Source organism: Coturnix japonica, unplaced genomic scaffold (genome assembly GCF_054131305.1).
Source record: "Coturnix japonica strain WE unplaced genomic scaffold, WE-NBRP24 Scf039, whole genome shotgun sequence".
Lineage (NCBI taxonomy): Eukaryota > Metazoa > Chordata > Aves > Galliformes > Phasianidae > Coturnix > Coturnix japonica.
In genome coordinates this window covers 757,442-779,579 of record NW_028188942.1, presented here as the reverse complement: position 1 = coordinate 779,579, position 22,138 = coordinate 757,442, and the positions used below count along the sequence as shown (strand labels likewise).

The following is a 22,138-nucleotide window of genomic DNA, read 5'->3' as shown; positions in this document are numbered from 1 at the left end:
ATCACCCGGGGGTGTTAGATAAGAACATTCAAGCTTATATCACGGAATTAATGAAGTATAAACAGGAATTGTGGAAAAAGGGACAATTGACTCAAAGACCCCCTCTTGACATTACCCTCCATCAGATAAAGCCTGGAGATTGGGTTCTGATAAAGACCTGGAGAGAAACCACACTGCAGCCTCGCTGGGAAGGTCCCTATCTGGTATTATTGACTACCAATACTGCCATCAGAACTGCTGAAAAAGGATGGACACATGCTAGTCGTGTTAAGGGTCCAGTACAAAATCACGAAAGGAGAGTCACTAGTCCAGCGGGTGATTTGAAAGTAAAACTGTCACGAAACCCTCCGTCAAGGAAAATGAGAACATGAATTAACAATGATTGTATAAACGTATCAGTATAGAATTTAATGTAGAAGGGAATATTTTGACTATTGTGAATGCAACTGTTGGGATATGTTTTAGAAAGGTAGTGGACCCACTGCGAAGACAGGGATACACAAATTGGTTATTAGCCTTCAGAGTGGCCGTGGAAATTTTAATAGAAGGGGGTAAACCTGGGGGTGAATTTGGATCCTTACCAGCATCACTTAAGTGTATAACCAGTGGGAAAAAGAATAGGGTGCAGTACCCCAAAGACCCACTTAAAAGGGAAGCAAAACCAGCCCCTCCTGAAGAATACTCTTGCTGCCGAGAAGATTATACACCCCATGGCTCGAGGCAACCGAGTCGATGGGCGAGGCAGAGGAGATAAAACATGTGGAGGGGTCTGCTCCATTATGAATGAATCCAAAGATTTAGGATCCAGAAGATACCCCAAGACTGGAAATAACTCCCCCGAGCAATTAAAGACTCACTACTGCAGTGGGAAAACTGCCTATCTAAAACTAGCTCAATTGATAATAATATTAAGTCTCATTAATGAGGGTTGGGGTACAGAGGTACAGACACATGAGCCATTTAAGTGGTCCCTAATCAGATGGGAAGATCAGAAGGTGATAAGCACAGACGTGACCCCAGGCGCTCCCATCCTTAAAAGTCAAGTATGTGACTTAGTACCAACACAACCATGCCTGAATCGCAAGGCAATCTATGCTTGCCCAGCATCAAATCCAGGGAAAAGTTATTGTAATTACCCAGGGGAATATTATTGTGCATACTGGGGTTGTGAAACGGTTTCACTGGGATTTCTGCCAGGGGGGGGACAAGATGAATATATAACAATTAGTTGGGGTCCCTCAGGTTGTACACCTCCGACTTATGGGACTCACTCTGGTGAAGGAACATGCCAACATTTAGAGATAAAAATCCTTAAAACAGAAAACACAGTGTGGTGGATAGGAAAGACTTGGGGGGTACGAATGTGGGAGCCTGGAAGAGACCGAGGGGGCCATTTCCTTATTAAAAAAGAAAGAGTTCCGCCAGACCCCCCAATAGGTATAGGACCTAACGTAGTAATAAATAACAATCAGAATAAGACAGAAGCTGTTACTGTAGGCCCGACCGAAGCAAGCCCTTATATTACCGAATATGGCACCCTTTGGAAAATAATTCAGTCTAGTTTCAAGGTGTTAAACAACACCCACCCAGAATTAACTAAGGAGTGTTGGCTATGCTATGATATAAGACCCCCTTTTTATGAAGCAATAGGGTCTGTAGCGAAGATTAGGAGAAGAAATGGGACTAACCCAGCAGAGTGCCTATGGAAAAAGGGAAGGCCTAATGTTCCAGGGATAACTCTAGCACATGTTACTGGAAATGGTGTGTGTGTGGGAACTGTACCTCTAGAAAAACGACATCTATGTAATAAAACTATAGAAGTACAAAGTCAGGAGAAACCCTCAGACTGGCTCCTACCCGCAGACAATGCTAAATGGATATGTGCCAAATTAGGGGTCACTACATGCTTATCGACTAAGATATTTAATCAAACCACCAATTACTGTGTACAAGTAATTATAGTTCCACGAATCATATATCACCCTAAAGATTATGTGATCAGTCAACAAGAAACCTCTGAACATCACCTGATTAAAAGGGAGCCATTCACAGCCCTAACCGTTGCAATGCTATTAACTATAGGAGGGGCCGGGCTGGGGACTGGAGTAGCATCTTTAATAAACCAGCCACAGGGACTGAAAACCCTTAGACAATCTGTGGATGAAGATCTACAGAAAATAGATGAAGCCATCAATGCGCTTACAAAATCGGTACGGTCTTTATCAGAAGTAGTGTTACAAAATAGAAGGGGGTTGGATCTTCTCCTATTGCAGCAAGGGGGATTATGTGTGGCTCTTAAAGAACAATGTTGCACCTACGTTGATCAAACGGGGGTAGCAATAGATACAATGGCTGAACTAAGAAAACAGTTAGAACAAAGAAAAAGAGCCCAGGAGTCTCAAAGAAGTTGGTATGAGAGTTGGTTTAATGGTTCCTCCTGGTTCACTACATTATTATCCACAATAATGGGACCAGTTATTATGATAATATTAGGTTTGACCTTTGGACCCTGTATTTTAAATAGACTAATCGTTATCGTTAAGAACAGGCTAGAGGCAGCCCACCTAATGGTAATTAGAGAAAGATATGAACCCCTTGATGGGGAACCAGAAGAGGATGCTCTAGAATGGAGTCGACAAGAACTAAAACGGTTTAATGAGCAAAACAAAATAGTACAATAAAAGAAAAGGGGGGACTGTGATAAAATGTTTGCTCATTAAGACCGGGATGTGGTAGCATTGTGGTGGAGTGCTTGTTCATTAGGACCGGGATGTGATGGTGGAATATGGAGGCCACAAGGGTTGCAGAACACTCTAATTTTATGGGTAGATTGTGTACTCTGCATAGTTACAGGCAAAGCGCGCCCCGATGGATACAAAGTTTCACGGAAGGACCAACCAAGGAACGACACACCAAGTGGCACGATCACGACCGACCAATTAAAGGACAATACACTCGGGATGGACCTTACAAAAGAAGTTGCAAGGGACGGGAAGGTGCGGCAGTTGGAGGAACGAGGATTCCCCTGTCGCCCAGCGCTGAATTGCCTTTTTGTTTTACCCGCTACAATTAATAAAAGTTTCTAATTGGAACATTATCGGCTCATTGCTTATAAATTGATGACACACGTGTCCCATTTTTTCATAGGCTATTACTTTTGTTACATGCTTCACCCACCAGAAGGCAAGTTCTAGTTCAAATTCATTTTGATTCAAGCTAATTAGCATCCTTTTCATGGAAAATTATCCTGTGTAACTGCTGACATGTCAGTGCATCACATACTTGTTGATCTTTGTTTGGAAGCGGAGAAAATACATTTTTATGGCATTTCAAAAGAAAAGTACATCCACGTGGAAAAAAAAAAAATCACACACTTGACTATAAAACACAAAAGAACTTCACGTGTACCAAAGCAGCAGCATCTGTACACTCAGCCCAGAAAATAATGTTTCTTTCCTGTGTAAAGTGCAAGTTTCTAGCACAAATTTACTTGGTGCAATTTTGTTCTGGAAAAAAAAAAAAAAAATGTTAAAAACTGTTTGGATACACAGTGAAATCAGATGCAGTACATCTTTATTTTTAATGGAATAATAATTGTACCCAAATTTCATATTCAGCCTTTGAAACATTTACCAGGGAAAAAAAAAAAACAAAGGTGTGCTGTGAAGGTTTTTTCAGCATGACTCATATTGCTGTCATAAGAGTAAAAAAGTTTGAATTGATTTTGGTTGTATTGTTTCTTTATCTATAGCAATTGTCTGTCCTCTACTATCTATCTGGCCACCTACTACTTGTGTCAAACGAAGAGATCATCTAGCAAGTGACCCCTGACTTTGATTAGGACACTGATTGCACTATTACCTGATTGCATATTTGTATTCCTTGTAAAAGAGTCTGAACTACAAGAAGAAAGTATCTAAGCTCAATTTTGAATGAAATATTTTTGTTTTGTTTTGCAATAGATTCACCTCTCCTAGCACCTATATCACACCATCTTCTAGAAGTAAACAAGTGTAAGCCTTAAGTGAGATCTAATTTTGTCACTTATCATCTAGACACAAATGGACACAGAGCAGTCTTGTAAATAAACTTACAGATAAACAGGTAAAGGGCAAAGACCAAAGATTTCAAAACAAGGTTTATATGAATAACGTGTCCTCTCTATGAACTCTGTTTGACAGTGGATTGTGCACATATGGGTTTTCCAGGGCATAGGACAGGATATGTCAGTCAGAATAAGGTCATGAGCCCAAATGCTGACAACTACATTGCATGTGGAACACAGAGCTCAAATGCCAAGACTGGGACTCACCTTCTGGCATAAACCACCCACGAATCCCAGAGCCAGCAACTACCAGCAACTCATGAGAAATGAAGCTTGCCAGCACGGGTACAACCTGGAAAACAAATCAAGGACTGATTGGCCAGAAATTTATTCCCACGTAAGGAGTATGTTATTTGATTTCCATGCCATTGTTCTTCTTTTCAGAGGAGAAGCTGAGTTATTCAAGCTCAGTTTCTCTTTGTACTTATTCAGTTCATTAGTTAATGAAGGCTTCCTTATATTAGTTAAATTCAGCCACCATTCATCTACCTGTTCCAGAGTTCACAACAGATGCCCTCTGGCACTTCACAAAGACCAGAATCTGCCTCAAAACAGGAATAATATATCTTATGAAAATGGAGATGCTATTGTTCATATGCTTTACCCCTGACCTATTTCCTCTGCACTCACAGGGCTGACCTGTTCTCTATAATTTTATACTGACTAAAGCAGTAAAAGGCTGAAGTTTATTGTAATATTCCATCAGTCTTTGTTTAGCCAGAAAGGAGGAAACTGCATTCAATCTGTTTGGGTTCTTACTGAATAGTGAAGAGCTCTGTACTCATCCAAAAGCTGCAGGTTCCTCTTCCTCACTAGCAAACACTGATAGTCAGTTCCCTTCCTCAGGTCTTTTAATCCCTATTCTGCTACTACACACACCAGCTTCATTTATACCCCTACAGGTCACCTTCAGCTCTTCTCTTTCAGTCTTAATTAAAGCAAGTGGGTGCTGCCTACCTGTAAATCTTTCCCAGACTCAAAGCTGCTTCTTCTTCTCTTATTTTAGAGATGCTGATGCACACATTTTCATACTCCCAAACTGACTATCCTTGCTGGCAATCCTAACTCATTGTTTAACAGTTTGTACGGAGCAAACTCTGAATAACGCACTGATGTGTCAATTATGTGGGGTGGCCACAAACTGCTTGCTGACATTCTTGGCAGTGCCAACACACTGCCTGCCTCTTAGCTAACTTAAGTGCTGCTGATTGTTAAAAACTCCACACTGACACCATGAAATGTGGGAAAAGGTACAGAGCTGTGGACACCCCCTCACTGTGGGAGCAAAGGGGAGCCCTGCTGCTGGAGTCTTACTGATATTCAATCCCCACAAAAAAACAGAGCTTATTCCTACTCAGAATGTAACTGATCCAAGGCTTTGCAAACTTCCTACTTAAAGATTAGAGACTGCCTGACTCTAACATGGGCCATCCCAACCGTCTCATTGAATAATGGTGCTGATTATGGATCAAAGTCTGGTAACTCAGCTTTTCCATCAGCAAACCCACAGAGGGCTGCTTTCAGTCACCTTTCTGACCAGGGTGTAGGATTGCGCACCAGAAAGTTACCACGTCACTCACTTTCCGTGCTTGAATGTGAACTTCAGGATTCTGCCTTAAATATCCCCAGCTTAGGTATAACCCACTGCTCACTTGTTTTGAGAGCTTCTCTCCTGATTTGCTCAACACAGCAGACATAGTTATTTCCTAATTGCAGACAAGCTCCAGATGTAGGTCAGGGAGTATTTAGCTAGAGGAGGCTAATAAAACAAGTCCCCAAGTGATGGGCTTGTCTTTGTTTCCCTGACATTGCTTACTTTTGAACATCAGAGACTACGAGACTGTTTTGGTACAGGAAGTATGTTATGGCTGATGTAGCATAACAAATACTAGCTCTACATCCTTCTATTTAGGCTTCAATAATGTCAGAGGGCAGAAGTGACAATCAATGTATTTTGCATTCAGCAGAGATGACAGGCAGCTAAGAGCAATGGACAGACACAACATGGCAGAACAGAAGGTACTCACCTGGAATAAATATTGTCTTTGCTCCAGGCCTTCAAGAAATAACATTGCCGGTTTAGATTAATTCGTAATGCACAATGTATGATTGCAGACCTTGCTTTTGTACACAGACCTGGCCTTAAACATTGTTTGAACTGGTGCTGTCAGTCCTTTCTTGATCATTAAATTTATTTCCTAAAACTTAAGAAGCGTAAATGAAAGGCAGCTTCTGAAAAACAGTATTCAACATTTTTATGGAAAGTAGGTTTCTGGCTCTGCTCTTACTAATGCACCCTTCAATCATAAATAATAAAACTGGTGAGTTCTATCTCTTTTTCAGAAAAGTTAGACGGAACTATCACCCAGTGTATACAAAATAGGGCTTCAAAGACACCCGCTCTGCAACATAATAGAAGAAATGGTACTGAATGATGGATGGGAATCAGTTAAACTGATTTCTGGGACACGTTGTGCATTAATAAATCAGAGGCTGTGTGTTCACTGAAAGAAGCGTAGGAGGCACATTAAGAACTTTTACGGGAGTAAAGAAAAAAAAATGTTAACACTGTATTTCAAAGGAACCTACAGGAGGATTAGTACTAAAATCTTTTTATGAGCACTAATTCTGAGCACTTACATGAATATCAAGAAAATAGTCAGCTCCACAGGAAATCCTGGAAGTTAATTTTTTTAGAAGACACTGCCACATTTCACTGCATTTAATGACAACCACGCGCTATTTCTGAAGCGCTCTTGCCCAGCTCACAGCAAAGGTATTAGTTCCAACACTGATTGCTAATTCTAACACTACAAAAACACCTTCCTGCTTAGCAAGAACACAGCTTCAGAAACCAAGAGAAAAGCACTGAAACTAGAATCAAATATACACCATCATGGATCCCAAGAAGTGCCCGCTGCAACACTATATTGTGAGCAGAGAGAGAAGCCTACAAGTCCTCGTGACTTGAGTCTGCAGACAACCTCAGTGCTATCTTATCTTCACCTTCCAAGTGGCTGGCTGAACTACATTTAAAAAGGAGGAAGAAAAAAAAAGAAATAAAACTCCTCCCAACCTGAACCAAAGATTGACTCCTTGCAGCTCCCAGGGACACAGAACTTGTGTAGGCAGAGAAATTTCACCGGAAAAAGGAAAAAAAACAGATATTTTGTCTTATTCATTTACAGAACGACCCTGCTGCTAATAGCACATTGAGGGTGCTGTTAGAGGCTACAGAGCAAAATGATTAAGACAACCATAGAACAGCTATATGCTAGGGAAACAACATTTCAGTTAATAAGACAAGATGGTGCAGAAGTCTGTGAACACAGAACCACTCTTCTGTCAATAAACTCTTACCCTGTTTTCCTACTTTATTCAATTACAGACTCTTAGAATAGATGTACCACCATATAGTGGGCTTATATACCATTCAGTTAAGGTAACCTAACCATAAATACTTCCATGATTTCAGTAAATTGGAAAAAAAAACACGGTAAGTGAATACAAGATATGTCCTTCATTTACTGTCATTGTAATATAGTCGAGCTACAACACAATCTTCATTTAGGCAGCTCTAGGTACTAGACCACTTTCAGCAATGGACATGTTATAGCACAAAGAAACACGGGTTTCTTGAAAGCACTCCTGCATCAAAAGCTTAGCATTGTTATGGTGTGTGCATTTTAATGGAGTGGATTGTGTTGTGTATTCATCCTACAGCTCATAGGAGACACATTTTCTAGAAAGCTAGAGGTTAGACAGCATTCTTAAGATGAAGAACAGGCTGTTATGAGAAAACATAAAAACATGATTTGAGACAACTAAACTAGAAATTTAGAAATATATTGTAAGGCTTATAAATAATTGAAAAGAGAATGTTCCAAAGTTTTGATGTGTCATAAAAGCTTAGTTTAGAAGGTGATGAAATTATTTCAATTAAACAGAACAAATGTCAGCCGTGAATGCCTAAGCATTTTAATGTATTCATCCTGTAAAAGTACGGTGCATGCTGAGGCACGGAGGTGGTAGGGGCTCGCACAAAGGCAAGTTATTTGTGAATATAATTTGGACTGTACAAGAAATACGTTCCCAGACTGAGGAAGAGTTTCTCAATACAAAATCTGTAAAAGCTCCAGTGTTGCAGTAGAAACACTGACTTCAGAATGACAATATACAAAGATGAGGATGCAAATGGTCCAAAGCTACCGAAACAGTTTGGTCATAGCAACAGAAAAAAAAAACTTCTTTAACTTGATCCTAATGCATATAAAACAGTTTTGGAACAGACTGATTCCATCGTCTTAAATGGTAGCACTCCCCACCCTGTAAAGGATACAATATTTTGTCTAACATAGGAGAAATATCTAAGTACCTAGTCAGTCCAAAGACAACATTCCCCTCAAGCAAAAACATGAACAAGGCAAAGAAGCTACGCACAAACAAATACAGTGGGTAAACCTGGTACTCAGATTATTTCCCTTTAAGAAAAAGTGACCAGAGAAAGAAAATAATCAGAAGGCAACAAGCTTTAAAGTAAACAAAAACAACCTGCTGCTTGGGCACTTCAGAAACTATCAACTGTAGGACCCCAAAAGCACTTCAGAATACAGCTGGTTTTGATACCATTTCTTCTTCTTTGAGCCTGATTCTCTCAACCAACCATATCATTGAACTTGATACCAGATTTATCATATTTGCTAAATAGTGAGCATACATTACATACAGGTGAGTAAACAACCTGTGATGGTGCCCAATACTCCAGCCTGTGGAATCCAGAGATCCCAAGCTACAGACTGTGTCATATGCATGTATTCAGTATGCTGATGTACAATGTGCATTGTTAGTTATGATACATTTTCAATTTGGCTGCATCTAACAGCAGCACCATGGACTCAGCTGATGTTATATTACCTGTAGATGAAGGTCTTAGGAAGGTGGCTTTGTCACATTGTAGAGTGAGAACCAAAACCAGTACTTCAGGAAAGGTCTCTTTCAGGCAACTTCGTATTCTTACACATCTTCCTGTAGGAGAGCAAATAAATGGATGATACTTGTAGCTGCTCACAGCAGTTCCTAAACACCTAAGAACAAATGGATTTGAGTTATGACAATCATATCAAACAGACAAACATACAGAAAAATATAATACAAGCTCAAAGCACTAAAGAAGAGTGTTTATTACTGGTATTTAGCTTCTCCCAGTATCTTCCAGTCATTCTATCCAGCCAAAAACCAAAGCTTTCAGATCATACAAATAAAACCTGATTCCTTTGCTCCACAGTAATAATAATGTACTGGACTATATTTCATAGAACTTATTTGTGTCCTGCGAAACAGACTTTTCCATGACTGCCTGTTGTTAATAACCTCTCATGGGCTCACGGGAAACCTCAGTTTATGGCACAGTGGGAGAAATGTCTCCAAATAATAGTTTCATTTTAAACTTCTTTGGCAATCCAGCCAGGTGCACCAACCTCACTAAGGAACAGGGATAGAGTTCCATCTAAGAGACTGTCAGATGAGTGGTAACTCACAAAGCCAAGGAAAATGGGTATTTGGTAGGTAAAATCAGGCCTGTTGGAGACTTCACATGGGACAACTGGAAATATCAAAGGCTTGCTGAAGTGCAAGACTGAGCACAGCAAACTGAGAACAGACTACAGTAATAGCACTTAGGGAATGGTGGAAGCTGTTACACAATCATTACAAACAGAAAGAAGGCAAAACACTGCAGGTATTCAGCAATTTGTAAGAAACAGCAGCCTCTGACAGGGTGTGAGCTATGTAGACAAAGAATGATTATGGATCTTCAGGCTACAAATGAAATTCATTCCTAGGATTCAAGTGGAGAGCAAGCCAAACTTTTGTGAAGAAAACTAGGAGGAGGTCTCTTCATCACACAGAGAGAGGAACAAATTGTGATACTTAAAAAAAAAAAAAAAAAAGTCATGAGAAGCATAGAAAAGGGGGGAAAAAATCTTTCAATAATAATAGATGAGTCCAGAATAATCAAATGAAACACTTGGAAAATTTAGATATATGCAGCCATAAGCATAAAGCATAAGCATAAAACTACTTAAATCTGCTTTTAATTTCTATTGTAATTTTTATCTGCCCAAAATGGCTATTAGAGTTTGCTGAACAGCACAGTCATTGATATGTTGATACATGATTACACAAGGCACAATGTCACATTTGGCAATCCAAATCCTAATTAATGAACAGTCCTTGAAATAATACTAACTCGAATGATCAAAATTTAAAGTGATGAGCTTGCAGAAGGAAGCAGCATCCCATGATTTCTTTTCCACTGAACCATGAGATCTACAGGAACAAAATAGAAAATGAAAAATAAGGTTTTATGCAATCAAATTAAAGACAAAAGCAGAGAAGAAGAAAAACAATAACAGTTTCTTTATCATCCCGAGCACTGGTAGTAAGAGTAACTTATTCCTCATAGCCTGGAATGTCATGGCTGAAGCTGGAATCGAGAAATCAACAAGTCACAATCAGCATCTGTTTGATGGCCAGAAGGATGCTCAACATGTATTCCGGTATTAAAGACAATCTACAAGCAGATAATAGCGTTGCAGCTTGCCTTGCCTAATGGTGTCCAGTGAATCCATATTTCACATCCCAGCCACACTTCTTGCACAGCCATCCTTTACATGAGGATTTCATACATTACAGAGGTAGTTAATCCGATACCAGCAGAAAGCACTTCCAGGCCTCCCATACATGCAGCAACCTATAGTAGCAGTAGCTGCATTCAACTTATAAAACTAAAACCAAGAGCCTCCTATTTCTAGGAATATATTATATGGCGAGGTACAGAGTAAATGAACAATAACTTGTATCTTTTCCTATGTATCATGGATTTAAGTTTTAACGAGAGTGGGAAAAAAAACAAAACACTTTTATAGAGGATTTTACTAAGATGAGTGACACTGTTCTAATTACATTGAATAATCTTGAACCAAAGAATTTTTTCCACTTCATGCCTTTAATGGATTTAAAGAAAATAAAAAATAAAAAAGAAAGAAAAAAAGAAACCCACAAATTACCTTAAGAACTGAATAGTTCTGACGATTAACAATATTTAACCAGAAAAATACTTCAAAGACATAAAGCATCTTTCCAAAATCCCATTCACCCAGCCAACAGGAACAAGCAGGTTGGTTCTGCAGAACAACTAGCAAGGATATGGCCTGCCTCACTGATTTCCACAGCAAAGCTGACTTATCCCAAGGAAGACAGTGAAATGGCATCTGAACTCCTTACAGAAATGTGAAGGAGAACTCTACGGGTGATTTTAAGGAACTCATCTGAGTTCAGACTCCTTCCACAGCATCCTGCTAAAGACCAAGGAGATTTTTTTGCCTAAGGCCCTGAAGCCAGCTGCTGTGACAGCCTGTGCAATGGGGCAAAGACATATCTGATTGCTCTGGATCTGGATCTTCAGGATGTTAGGTCTCACAAAAACTGCTCAGTTGCCTTTTTCAAGGGGCAGGAAAACCCATAGGAATGATACCAAAGCTTTGGTCAGTTACCTTGACATTTCCTATAATACAAGCCAGGTTAAAAAAAAAAATAACAGGAAAAAAAAAAAATTAACAGAAATCTAACATTTGCCTTGTTTCTAATGTTGAAGGACAAATGAACAAAAATAGAAGTGTGGTTTTCTCTTTAATCTTCTCATTTGAGGACCAGACCTAAGAGGTTTCTCACTCTATTCTGCAGTTTTAGACGAGACAACCCTGTGATGAAGGCTCTGCTCTTTGAAGAATCCTTCAGACCTCACATTCTCAGAGGAGAATACAGACAGAGGGACACATTTGCTACAAAATCCTCCCCCTTCTGCATGGCACTCCAGCTACTTTCAGATCTTGGTCCTTTTCTCAACCTTTGGGAATACCCTATTTAGCTTCAATAAGGATGCAGTTTGGGTAGTATTTCCTCACTACCATCTTCTCCCCTCCTCTACTGAGTGCCCCAATTTCACTGAACATGCTTGAAGTATAGATGTCTCTGTGAGAAAGTTATTAAAAAAAAACCAAACCAAATCACATTATATCCACAGTCAGGTCACAGACTGAAGAGGTAAGATCTGGACTAGAAGCACTGCTGACTTCCTAAATCAGTTTCACAAACCACACCAAGCATTCCACTGCTCTGCGCCAGCCACCCAAAAGATAAACTGAGGAGGGAAAAGAGAAATAAAGATAAGGCGTGATCACCACGAAGAGGAGAACTGTACACTCAGACACAGAGCGCCTCTACAGTGACACAGGTTCATGCAGATAAATGCATTTCCTCAGCACTTCAATAGAGATCAATAGCAATCCCTTGAGATAAACACCGCAAACAATATGCCACCACGGGAATAAATCAGAAGATTAGAAGCAGAAAGGATTATTTATGTAAAAGAGCTGCATTGCGTTTATTCCTTGGTTTGTGCAGCAGGTTTCTGAACGTCTCTGAGGAATTCTAAACTGTTCACTTAAGGACTGCTCATTACTTATAGCACTGAAAGGCAGCCACCCCAGGCCCGCTCTCTAGCCTCCACTAGCAATAGAGCCAGCATTGTTATCGTACATTGTTCTTTCCTTGAAGATGTGGCCATGGTTTTCAGATTATACAAAGAAAAGTCTCAGTCCTTTATTGCATAAGGAGAAACATGAATGCACCCTTATGCCAAAAAACTTGATAGCTACAGGACTGACAGCTGGTGTGAGAGCATGATGACACCACTCACTCACCACCTCCCCTCCAGTTGTTTCACCAAATACGACAGTCTTAGCAGACCCTGGCCTGTAGCCTTGGTAGAGGCAGATTTGTCCAGGACAGGTTTATGCAAGATCAGGTATTTCCACTGCATGTAAGACACTTTCAAGCTGGCATCTAAGAAACGCATCCTATGGAGAGAGTTTATCAGGGCTCCTAAAGCAGTTTACAGTAATGGAAAACCAGTTCCTTAAAAGACAATAAAATAAAATAAAATAAAATAAAATAAAATAAAATAAAATAAAATAAAATAAAATAAAATAAAAATAGAAATAGGAAGAAATCACACACAGCACAAGTGTTCCTCATGAAAGGTGCTAAGCCTTTGCAGTGCTGCAAGGAGTGCTGTTTTGTACAGTCCTGTTTTTAATTCAATTATCTCAAGCTCTGCTGGAGGTAAGGAAATGCTGTTTTGACACAAAGGCTTTGACTTCATATGGTATACAAGGCTAGAGATGGTAATGTTGGGCCTTCAGAAAGCTTCAACTAATGTCACAAAATTCAATGAAAAATAGTATGGATTTTCCTTTTTGATAGGCGCAAGGATTATCTTCCATCACTAGAAAAAGCTATAAAGTTATATTCTGTGAGAATACCTTGAATTGATATTTCAAAGGGCTTCTTTTGAAAGAATGATTTATAGATCACAAAGATCAATGGGTCTTTTATCAAAGAAAATGGATTCCTTTTCTGAACCACAAAGAAAAGAATAATGACATCCTAGACCATATTTTTGAAAGTTGTGTACAGCCAAGAAGACAATAGCTACAGCAGGTTACCACTTTACAGCAATGCGAACAACTCACTAATTACAGATGAAGTCCTTACGGTGCTTTGTGGAAGCCAGAAAGCAAAAGTTATAGTGCAGGAAAATTCACACTGAGAGTTATCTTACTCACTCAGCACATATTAAAAATTACATGGAGGTTTTCACTAATAAGTGCATATGACATAATAGAAAAATGGATACAAGTGTGCCAGTGTGCACACTTCATATCTTACCAGAACTCAAAACATGCATTTATGTTAAAGCATGCTCCCTGTATGAATTTTAAGTTACCTACTTCTTGACCACATCCCCTCCTCAGCTCAGCAATGAAATTCCTATCAAGTTTTTATTTGGATAGCCTGGATAGACAGGCTTTCCAAAATTATTTTCAGTGCTCAATGTGGTGGTACAGTTGATCTATTTCCATCATTTCATGCGCATCTGCTAAAGCATTACTCATCACAGCAGACATGAGATTCCCCCATTAGTTTCCTATAGAAAGTTCCTCCAACCCACCAAGCCCCAACCTTTTTCTGCAGCTCATGAGCTCACAGAACAGTCTAACCCATAACCCTTGGCACTCGACAACTGAGCTAAGTCAGGCTTAGCAAGCAAGAAGAAAAAGAGCATATTAAAATAACATAATGCAACCTGCAGCACGGTTTTTTTATTAGCTTAATCAAATAGACATGATAGTAAAGAAGATAAAATTAAGAGTAAATCCTTACACAAGTTTATCCCTTAGATTCCCAAAATATCCAAGGACAACATTATTTCTCCAATATTTTTATCAGTGCTTATTCCTCTAGTGCAGCATCACATTGTGCAAAGGGTACAGTCACAGGTAAGAAAAATCTTACTTCTTTGCTGCTTCCCTTTGTCTTTTTACTCTTCTTGTCGTCGAAAGCTTTGTTCTTTTGGGTTAATGTGGCATGTCTCCAACACAGCCTTGGAAAATGACTATAATGTGATTTGGGTTTGGTGTCATTAAACCTGATTACCAGGGAGTGCTCATGAAAATCCATAATTACCACACAAAACAAAAGAGACTTTTGTTTTTGTTTTGCTGGGGAACAACAAAGAGCTTCACTTCAATTTAACTATTTGGAGTACTCAAGAAAAGTTAGTCATATTTTTCTCCCTCTGCACTTCTCTGGGCTTTGTAAATATAAAATACCAAAATCTGCTGAAAACATCAATCTTCTCTCAAAACTGATTTCTTATATAATGCCAAATATACAGTCTTTATTTTAAAAAAATAAATAAAAATAAAAAGCCCTAGAGAACATAATGCGTCTTGATGGATGTGCTAGTGCTTTGGGTACAAGCTGGACTTTATGATTAGATCTATAATAGTGGAGGAAAAAAAGAAAAGTTGGCAATATCAGTGTAGTAAGCATTCAGATAATCGAACTGCCTCACCCCCCAGAACAGCAGTGTTGCAGGAGACATTAACCAGTAGCATGGTTCTCCTCCCCAGTTTTGGGGCAGTTCTACTACCATGGCTGATGGACAAGTGATGTCCACAAACCAGGAAAAGCTGGTTTAAGAGGCTTATAGTCTCTCCAGTTGTGTTAGATTAGAAGTTTATGTGGCCACAACCCTGGTTTTAAGCTAGTGGGTGTTCTTGAGCTACAAATGCCACAGACTCCTCCCCAAGCAGCTGTTATATCTGCATCCAGGGTTGTTCACCACAGGGTAAATACTGCCCCATTTTGACACTGAGACACACCAGGAATACCTGTGCAAAGCTTGCTGAACTCCATTCAGACACTTGATTAACTGTCCTCTATCTACCTGAACAGCAGGGTCTGTAGGCTGGGAAGCTGCTCTTGAAGTGCTCTAACATGCAAATTCAGCGCTGTAGGTGGAAACACTTGCTGTAAAATAATATTTGAGGAACTATCCAGCCCTAGGCAGTGAAGCTAAAAGACACTGACAATCTCAGTTGTAAAGTGAGAAATGTAAGAGGTAGACCAAAGTCACCTTCACGGTGTATGAGAGAAGTAAGCAAACTCTCTGTTGATTATATTAGAAGCAGGTAAAATTCCACTCACACATTTGCCCTCCACATGCAGGATGATCACGCTATCTAAATATGTGAAAAATAGCAAGTTTACTGCAGAAGCTCTTGGCTTGCCTCTCATGCACAGATTTGTAGGTACATGCAAGTACAGCTGATAGATTAGCTAGCTAAAAATTCCACCACTCCCTTCTGATCCAGTTTCGATTAATTCATTAGAAACAAATACCTGCATATCCTCCCCCTGGCCAGTTCCTTTTCAGCCCCACTGTATCAGAGACTTAAACACTGGGAGCCAGGTGAGAGCTTCCTAAAGCTGGAAACTGTCAGCAGTTCAGACTGAAAAAAGCCAGACAAACGGCTCCTGCATTTTCTAACCACTGAGAAGCTTTGGCTGCATGAGAGGTATTTAAGGCACCAAAAAGCTGTATGGTCATGTACAAAAGCACCAAATAACCCAGAGCTTCCATTTGCTTTCCAGTGAAAAAGAAAGCAGAACCTAGCTTACAATATGAAGGTGCATACAACAGACCTGGAGAGCTTTATCACACAAATCGAGTTGGTGGAAACAACCTCTTACACTTGCCACTTCCCCGTCATCTAAGAGTATTAAAAACAAATGAAAACCCCACCTGTTGGATTAACATTGAACCCGGACAAGGGACGATCACTTAATTTAGTAGAAAGTTTAAAACAACCTTCAAGTATCGTCAGCAAAGGCAGTGTAGAAATTCTCCTTTTTGCATGACACAGTTCTGCCAATTAGCCGAAAACTGCAATTACCAGTTCTTTGCTTTATTATTTGTGAAGAACCTAAACTTTCTGAGGATGATAAATGGCCTCGTGGAAAATGCAATGCTCAGTTCTGCTAAATTTGCACTTTTCTGTTGGTTTTTTTTTTTGTTCTTGTTTTTTCTTTTTCTTTTTCTTTTTTCCTTTAACTATTCTTCCATGTCATCTTTGAAGAGAAAGAGGCAGGGGCTGCTGGGGGAAACAAGGCAACAGGACACATATCAGGGCAGAAAATGGCAGGGAATGGTTTAGAGAAGAACACAGAGCTGTTCTCATTTAGCTCGCTGACCAGGGCCAAGGCATATTCCTACACCTTCATTAATTAAACAGAAAAGTTAACATTGTTAGCAACATTAAGAACAAAACCTCATTTAAATTGTTCTGAAACAAAATTAAAAATAAAAAAATAAAAAATAAAAAAGCCGATATATTCAGAGGATGACCTTTGAGAATTCTGGCTTCATTAACATTTCAAACAGCAAAGCACAAAATTAAGACAGGAAATAGAATTACAGAGCTATTTGACTGCAGAAGTATATATCATTAGCATGCCCATAATTAACAGGATACCAGTGTTTGTCCCATTGTCTCTGCTAATAATGGTGTAACATGCAAATGGGATTTCTTCTAAGAAAGTTAAAGGGGATATTTAAGTTCATTCCACGTTTCAAGCATACAAGCACAGCCAGACAAGCCCCTTTCTGCTCTGTGAAAGGGATGTCTCCATGCCTGCCTGCCTGCCCTCCCAGACTCCCACAAAACAATTGCAGAGGGAGGGCGCCAGCTGCTGTGCTTGAGGCACAAAGGCCAGCTATCCAAGGTCAGACATCTTTTCCCACCTCACCACAGCAGTTAATTCTTTGGGGAGCTACCAGTGACCCACTCAAGTGTCATGAAAAGCAGTTCAGAGGCTAACATCACCCATCAACATGATGCCCTACAGGATAGCAGATATCATTCCTCTTACGGGGATCATATTCCTTAGACATGACAGCACAGCTCTGCCTGTCTCTTGTTCAAAATGCTGAGCTCCCATGACATCTGTCCATGACAGTTGTAAGCAGCCACACATCTCCACCGCCCTTACAGTGCTTGTAACTGAGCCTGCTCTTCTAAATGCTTCGGGACTTGGGATCCTGAAGCAAAAGGAGAAAAAGGCATAAAAAATAAAGCTTTACAGGCAAAATACAATTGACCACCCTATGTTAACAAAGGACTCCACTCTGGCCTAATTCACTAGAATAAGACATGAGTGCAACACACTGAAATCAGACTGAGCTGAAGTGCTACCAGGAGTCTTCCTCTGGCATAAATCAGTGAAAATGTCCACCTTTGGGCAGCACACTTGGATCCTTCATTAGACTGCAAACAACCAATTGATGTACAGTTTCCCCACCAGGCAGATAACAAGCTCCTCCTCCTTTACAGGGCAGTGTGCATGGGTTGGTTCATAGTTATCACCCCACTCTTAAGATCATTTCTGCTGTTTTCCCAGTCATACTCAGTAGTCCTCACTGCTGTGAAACATTGCTCTGATATTCTGCCCAGTCTCAATTTCATTCTCTTTCCCTGTGTTAGATCTTCTCAAACAGATGCTCTTCATGGTGTTTGTACTCCCAAGCTGTGGCACCTGGAGGCTGCCTGATTGTAAACTGACAGGATGTAGCATTTTTCCATCTCTCTTTCATCAGATCAGCCTGAAAATCTGGTAAGATCCATCTCTGCCTTGTGATAGAGAGGCGAGACTCAGCTCGGAGTTTCTGAAAGGATCCTGCTTCTTCTGAGGGCACAAGTAAAGGCTGGGTGTGAGGGAGACTTGAAGCATTGCTGCCAGCCCTATAATTCTACGATTAAACAAGTTACATAATTTCAGTCTATTCCCTCTTTACCTCTTTTCCATGCAAACAGCCTGAAGTAGCACGGAATGCAGCTTATTGACTTGTAAGGAATGGGATGGAGAGGGGTAGAGGATTATCCATCACCTCCCTTTCTTTACATTACATCAGGGCATCATTTAGATTATAAGTTTGCTTACAAACTCCTTGATAAAAAAAAATCAGACAGATACTTAGCTGGTCAGCTGCTTTGGTTGCATAATAAACATGGACAGAATTTCTCATCCTCAAGCCATTGTTACAGCACAAACAAACTAAGGGCTAAGGAAATAATTACTGTGGGGCTGAGAGACTCAATAAACAGCAGAAGCTGTGGGATGAACCAGATTTGTTGATCCCAGCAGATAAGTACAATTAGGATGTAATATTTCCTTAAGTTTTTGTTTACCCCTTTATTGTTTATCAGTATTAAAAAGGCAATTTATACTTTGCAGTTCTCTAGATCGACCAGTGTATTTCACAGCAGGCAGGTGAGATTAAACTGTCCATCACCACAAGCTGTCCTTTCCCTGTTCTTATATTATCAAAGCCTATTGAGATTAGAGCCATAGGAAACTGGAGGAAATGCGTTCATTTGCTTCAAGTTCATAAGCTTATGAAGTTTGATTCCTACACACCCGTAGTCTTCTTTAATAAAAAAGCAAAATCCCAGAAGTTCCTTCAATGGTAATGAAAGAATTTAAGACTGAGAAACATTATATGCATTTTCTGAACTTTTCTGAGACATCACAGAATGTCTTCCCAGAGTGCCCTAACACAGCAGCCAATTGGAAAAGAAACCTCCTAGAGGCTGACCTGTTTAAATGGGGAAGCCATTTATCCCGCTTGGCAAGATCACAAGAAAAGCTTCAAGCTGCTTTACTTTTCACAGATCCCTTACCCAGCGTCTCCCTCACAAAGCAGTCAGAAGAGTGGTCTGCAGGTGAGGGACTCTTCAAAACGCTTCACTGGCTCCACATATGAGCACCCAAAAAAAGTCTTTCCATGACACATCAGAAAGCTGAACGGATTTCTGTCTGGAGAAACTCTCTGCACTTTCCTAGGGGTCTGAACCAAAACTTTGAAGCCAGGGAAAACCATATATAAAATAGATTAGGGCTATAGCTGAGTTTGAACCCATGGAACAGAAAGATAAATAAATAAGAATACACTGAAATAAATAGACTCATTATAGTTGCAACATATCTTGTTCTAGTCAGCTTAGGCTGTAGGATTAAACTGACCAATAGACCTTTTTAAGACTCTGGCAGTCTGGAGCCATGACCACTGACCTGGGGAGCCTGTTCCAGTGCCCAGCCTCCCCATGGCTGAAGCCTTTTCCTGATATCCAACCTGAACCCCCCCTTGTGTTATTATATAGTTAACATTCAGGTAAATTACTTAGCATGAGCTAATTCAAGTCATAAAATCCACAGGACATCTTGACACCATGACAAAGAGAACAGCATAAGGAAGCAAGGAAAGAATAAGAAATTGCCCACAGAAAACTGCCCATGGAGCTCTGTGTCAGAACGTAGGCATATTGCATAGCTTTATTTCTAGTGTAGGCAGAATCTGTCTTTTTCTTTCTAGACCTCTTGTCAAGACCAGAGAAGTGGCTCTTCCAACCAGAGAAACTTGGGGAAAGAAGGCACTCTGGGCTGCCACATCCTTTTCTGCTCTCTGTGCTGATCAAACTTGGCCAAACTTTACCTTTGGATGCTCACTGACAAGTCCCTATTAGCACAGAATTAAAAGAATTTATGTGAGCATTTTTCTTAGAAGCCTCTACTAGATACCCTTTATAATTCCTAGTCAAAACCTCCTTTCTTCCCACTAAAGCCCCCTGCCACTTAAAAAGGAGAATTGCCTCAGGACAGATGTATCCCTACTGAGAAACCACTGAACACTTCCTGTCCATCCCTTAACTCATGAGTCACATCCTCTGGGGTGTCAGTCAAACACACTGAAATTAAAAGCTTTCACAGCTTGGAGAACACAATGAAAAGGCAGAAATGTGAAAGAGTGAAGGACTGAAAATAGTTGCTCCTCAATATGATTGATTTTTAAATCCCCCGCTTCACACATATTAAGCAGCAGTCCTGCATATCCAGATGTATGTTTCAGTCAAGATGAATGGGCTCAATAAATCCAGTAAACAGGAAACTGTTGAGGACAGGTGGGCATAATTCTTTTTTCCAGCTCCAGTCTGCTAATTGATAAAGTATACGACTGTTGGCAGTTCATTTTTCTCACCCATTTACAGGAACTACAGCTACATATTCTTATGAAACTCCTCAGCAGCTTTAGACTGCAGAAGCAGGGGAATGGGGGAAGCAAAACCTTGCAGTTTGATAAACATACTGGAGCTAAGTGAAGATCTAATCTGGTACTATGATGGCTGACATTTTTGCAGGGTGAGACCTTTAGACAGAATCTACATCCAGATGCTTCTGTTTTCAGAAGTGGCCAAAATACACATCCTTGTGCTTTGCCCTCCCACCCTCAGATCTGGTAGCTCACAGTGCAGGATGTGTTTGAGGACATCTTTGGTGGGATCAAAACCAGACCTCACAATAATCACATTCAAGTTAATTGCTGCTATTGTGCTTGAGCACAACATCGACTGGAAGTGTCCAAATAAGTACTTTCATTTGGTGCTGCGCAAACTTAAAATTCATTGAGAGCGTCTCCTACCAATGACTCATCAGCAGCTATGGCGAAAACAAAAGGTGCCACATGGGTTTCATTGTCACATTTTCTAAAGGGAGAATTGCCCAAGTGCAAAGACGAGACCAGCTTTCAAAAATAGTACAGCAAGATGTATCAGTGAAAAACACTGTCAACAAAGTATTTGTTTCCCAGAGCAGGCAAGGACTAACACTACAGAAGCCATCTTATAAAGAAGACTATGAAGAATAGCAGACATTCTTCCTGGCAGGATTCAGAAAATGATACGTTACTGCAATGCATGGCACAAACAGAAACGAAGAAGCACAGCCAAGATGAGATTCGGAGTCTATGTTTGCAAGGAGCTTTTACACAGTAAGGGGACACGCTTGAGATTAACAGAGAAGCTTATTAACAGTAAGCCACCTTTCTATACTTACAGAAGTATCAAATCTAATGAGCAGAGGCAATGCCACAGCAGCAGTCCACAGAAGGACCTCAAGTCCCAGGAAAGAATCCAGACTTCAAGGGGCACATGCTGAGTGTGTTCCAAAACTTAGCACTAACCCTGTCTGCTCATCCAATATTGTTCAGCAGCAGCAGCCATCACAGTAGTCTGTCTACTTGATAAAGTTCACAGACAGCAACGGGAGAACCAAAATCAGTTTCCAGGAAGATATATTACAAAAAGAAACAAGCCCAGCAGTAAGAAAAAAAAATCCCCATCCACTGGTACTGTTGAGTACCAGTCTCCCTGCATAGATGTTAATGGGCAATAACAAGGAATTTTCATTCCCACAGACTTCATGTGTTTGAACCCCATGAAGTATACTTACAGCAACATAAGTAATGTGAAAGAAAAGGCAAACCCTGCGTTGTGACAGACATCCATGTCACCTTTCTGGTCAGGCTAACAGCTGGGCAACCAGCAAAGAAACCAGCTGGGAGGCAGCCAGGCTTGTTATCCTGCAGTAAAGATGCCATAATTTAGCAGGCACAAAGAGAAATCAGAAAGATTTATTTGAGACACTTGAGAGACCCCAGATAGTTTGTGGTAAAGGAGGAAGAAAAAAATAACTGATTTTTCAGTTCTTAAATGGAAGGGGTAAGATTGGGCC

The 22,138-nt window shown here is 40.2% G+C and overlaps 1 protein-coding gene across 3 annotated transcripts in view; it reads right to left on the bottom strand.

The window, feature by feature from the left end:
• The window catches only part of LOC146753128 (receptor-type tyrosine-protein phosphatase T-like), a 232,338-nt gene extending 223,243 nt beyond the window's left edge, over positions 1-9,095 (bottom strand). For all 3 annotated transcript variants that reach the window (XM_085530950.1, XM_085530951.1, XM_085530949.1), the window contains exons 1-2: positions 9,020-9,095; positions 4,313-4,397 (exon numbers count right to left, since the gene is read on the bottom strand). The gene's annotated coding sequence lies outside the window, so the exon portion shown is untranslated. The remainder of the gene's footprint in view (positions 1-4,312; positions 4,398-9,019) is intronic.
• Positions 9,096-22,138: the final 13,043 nt, after the last annotated feature.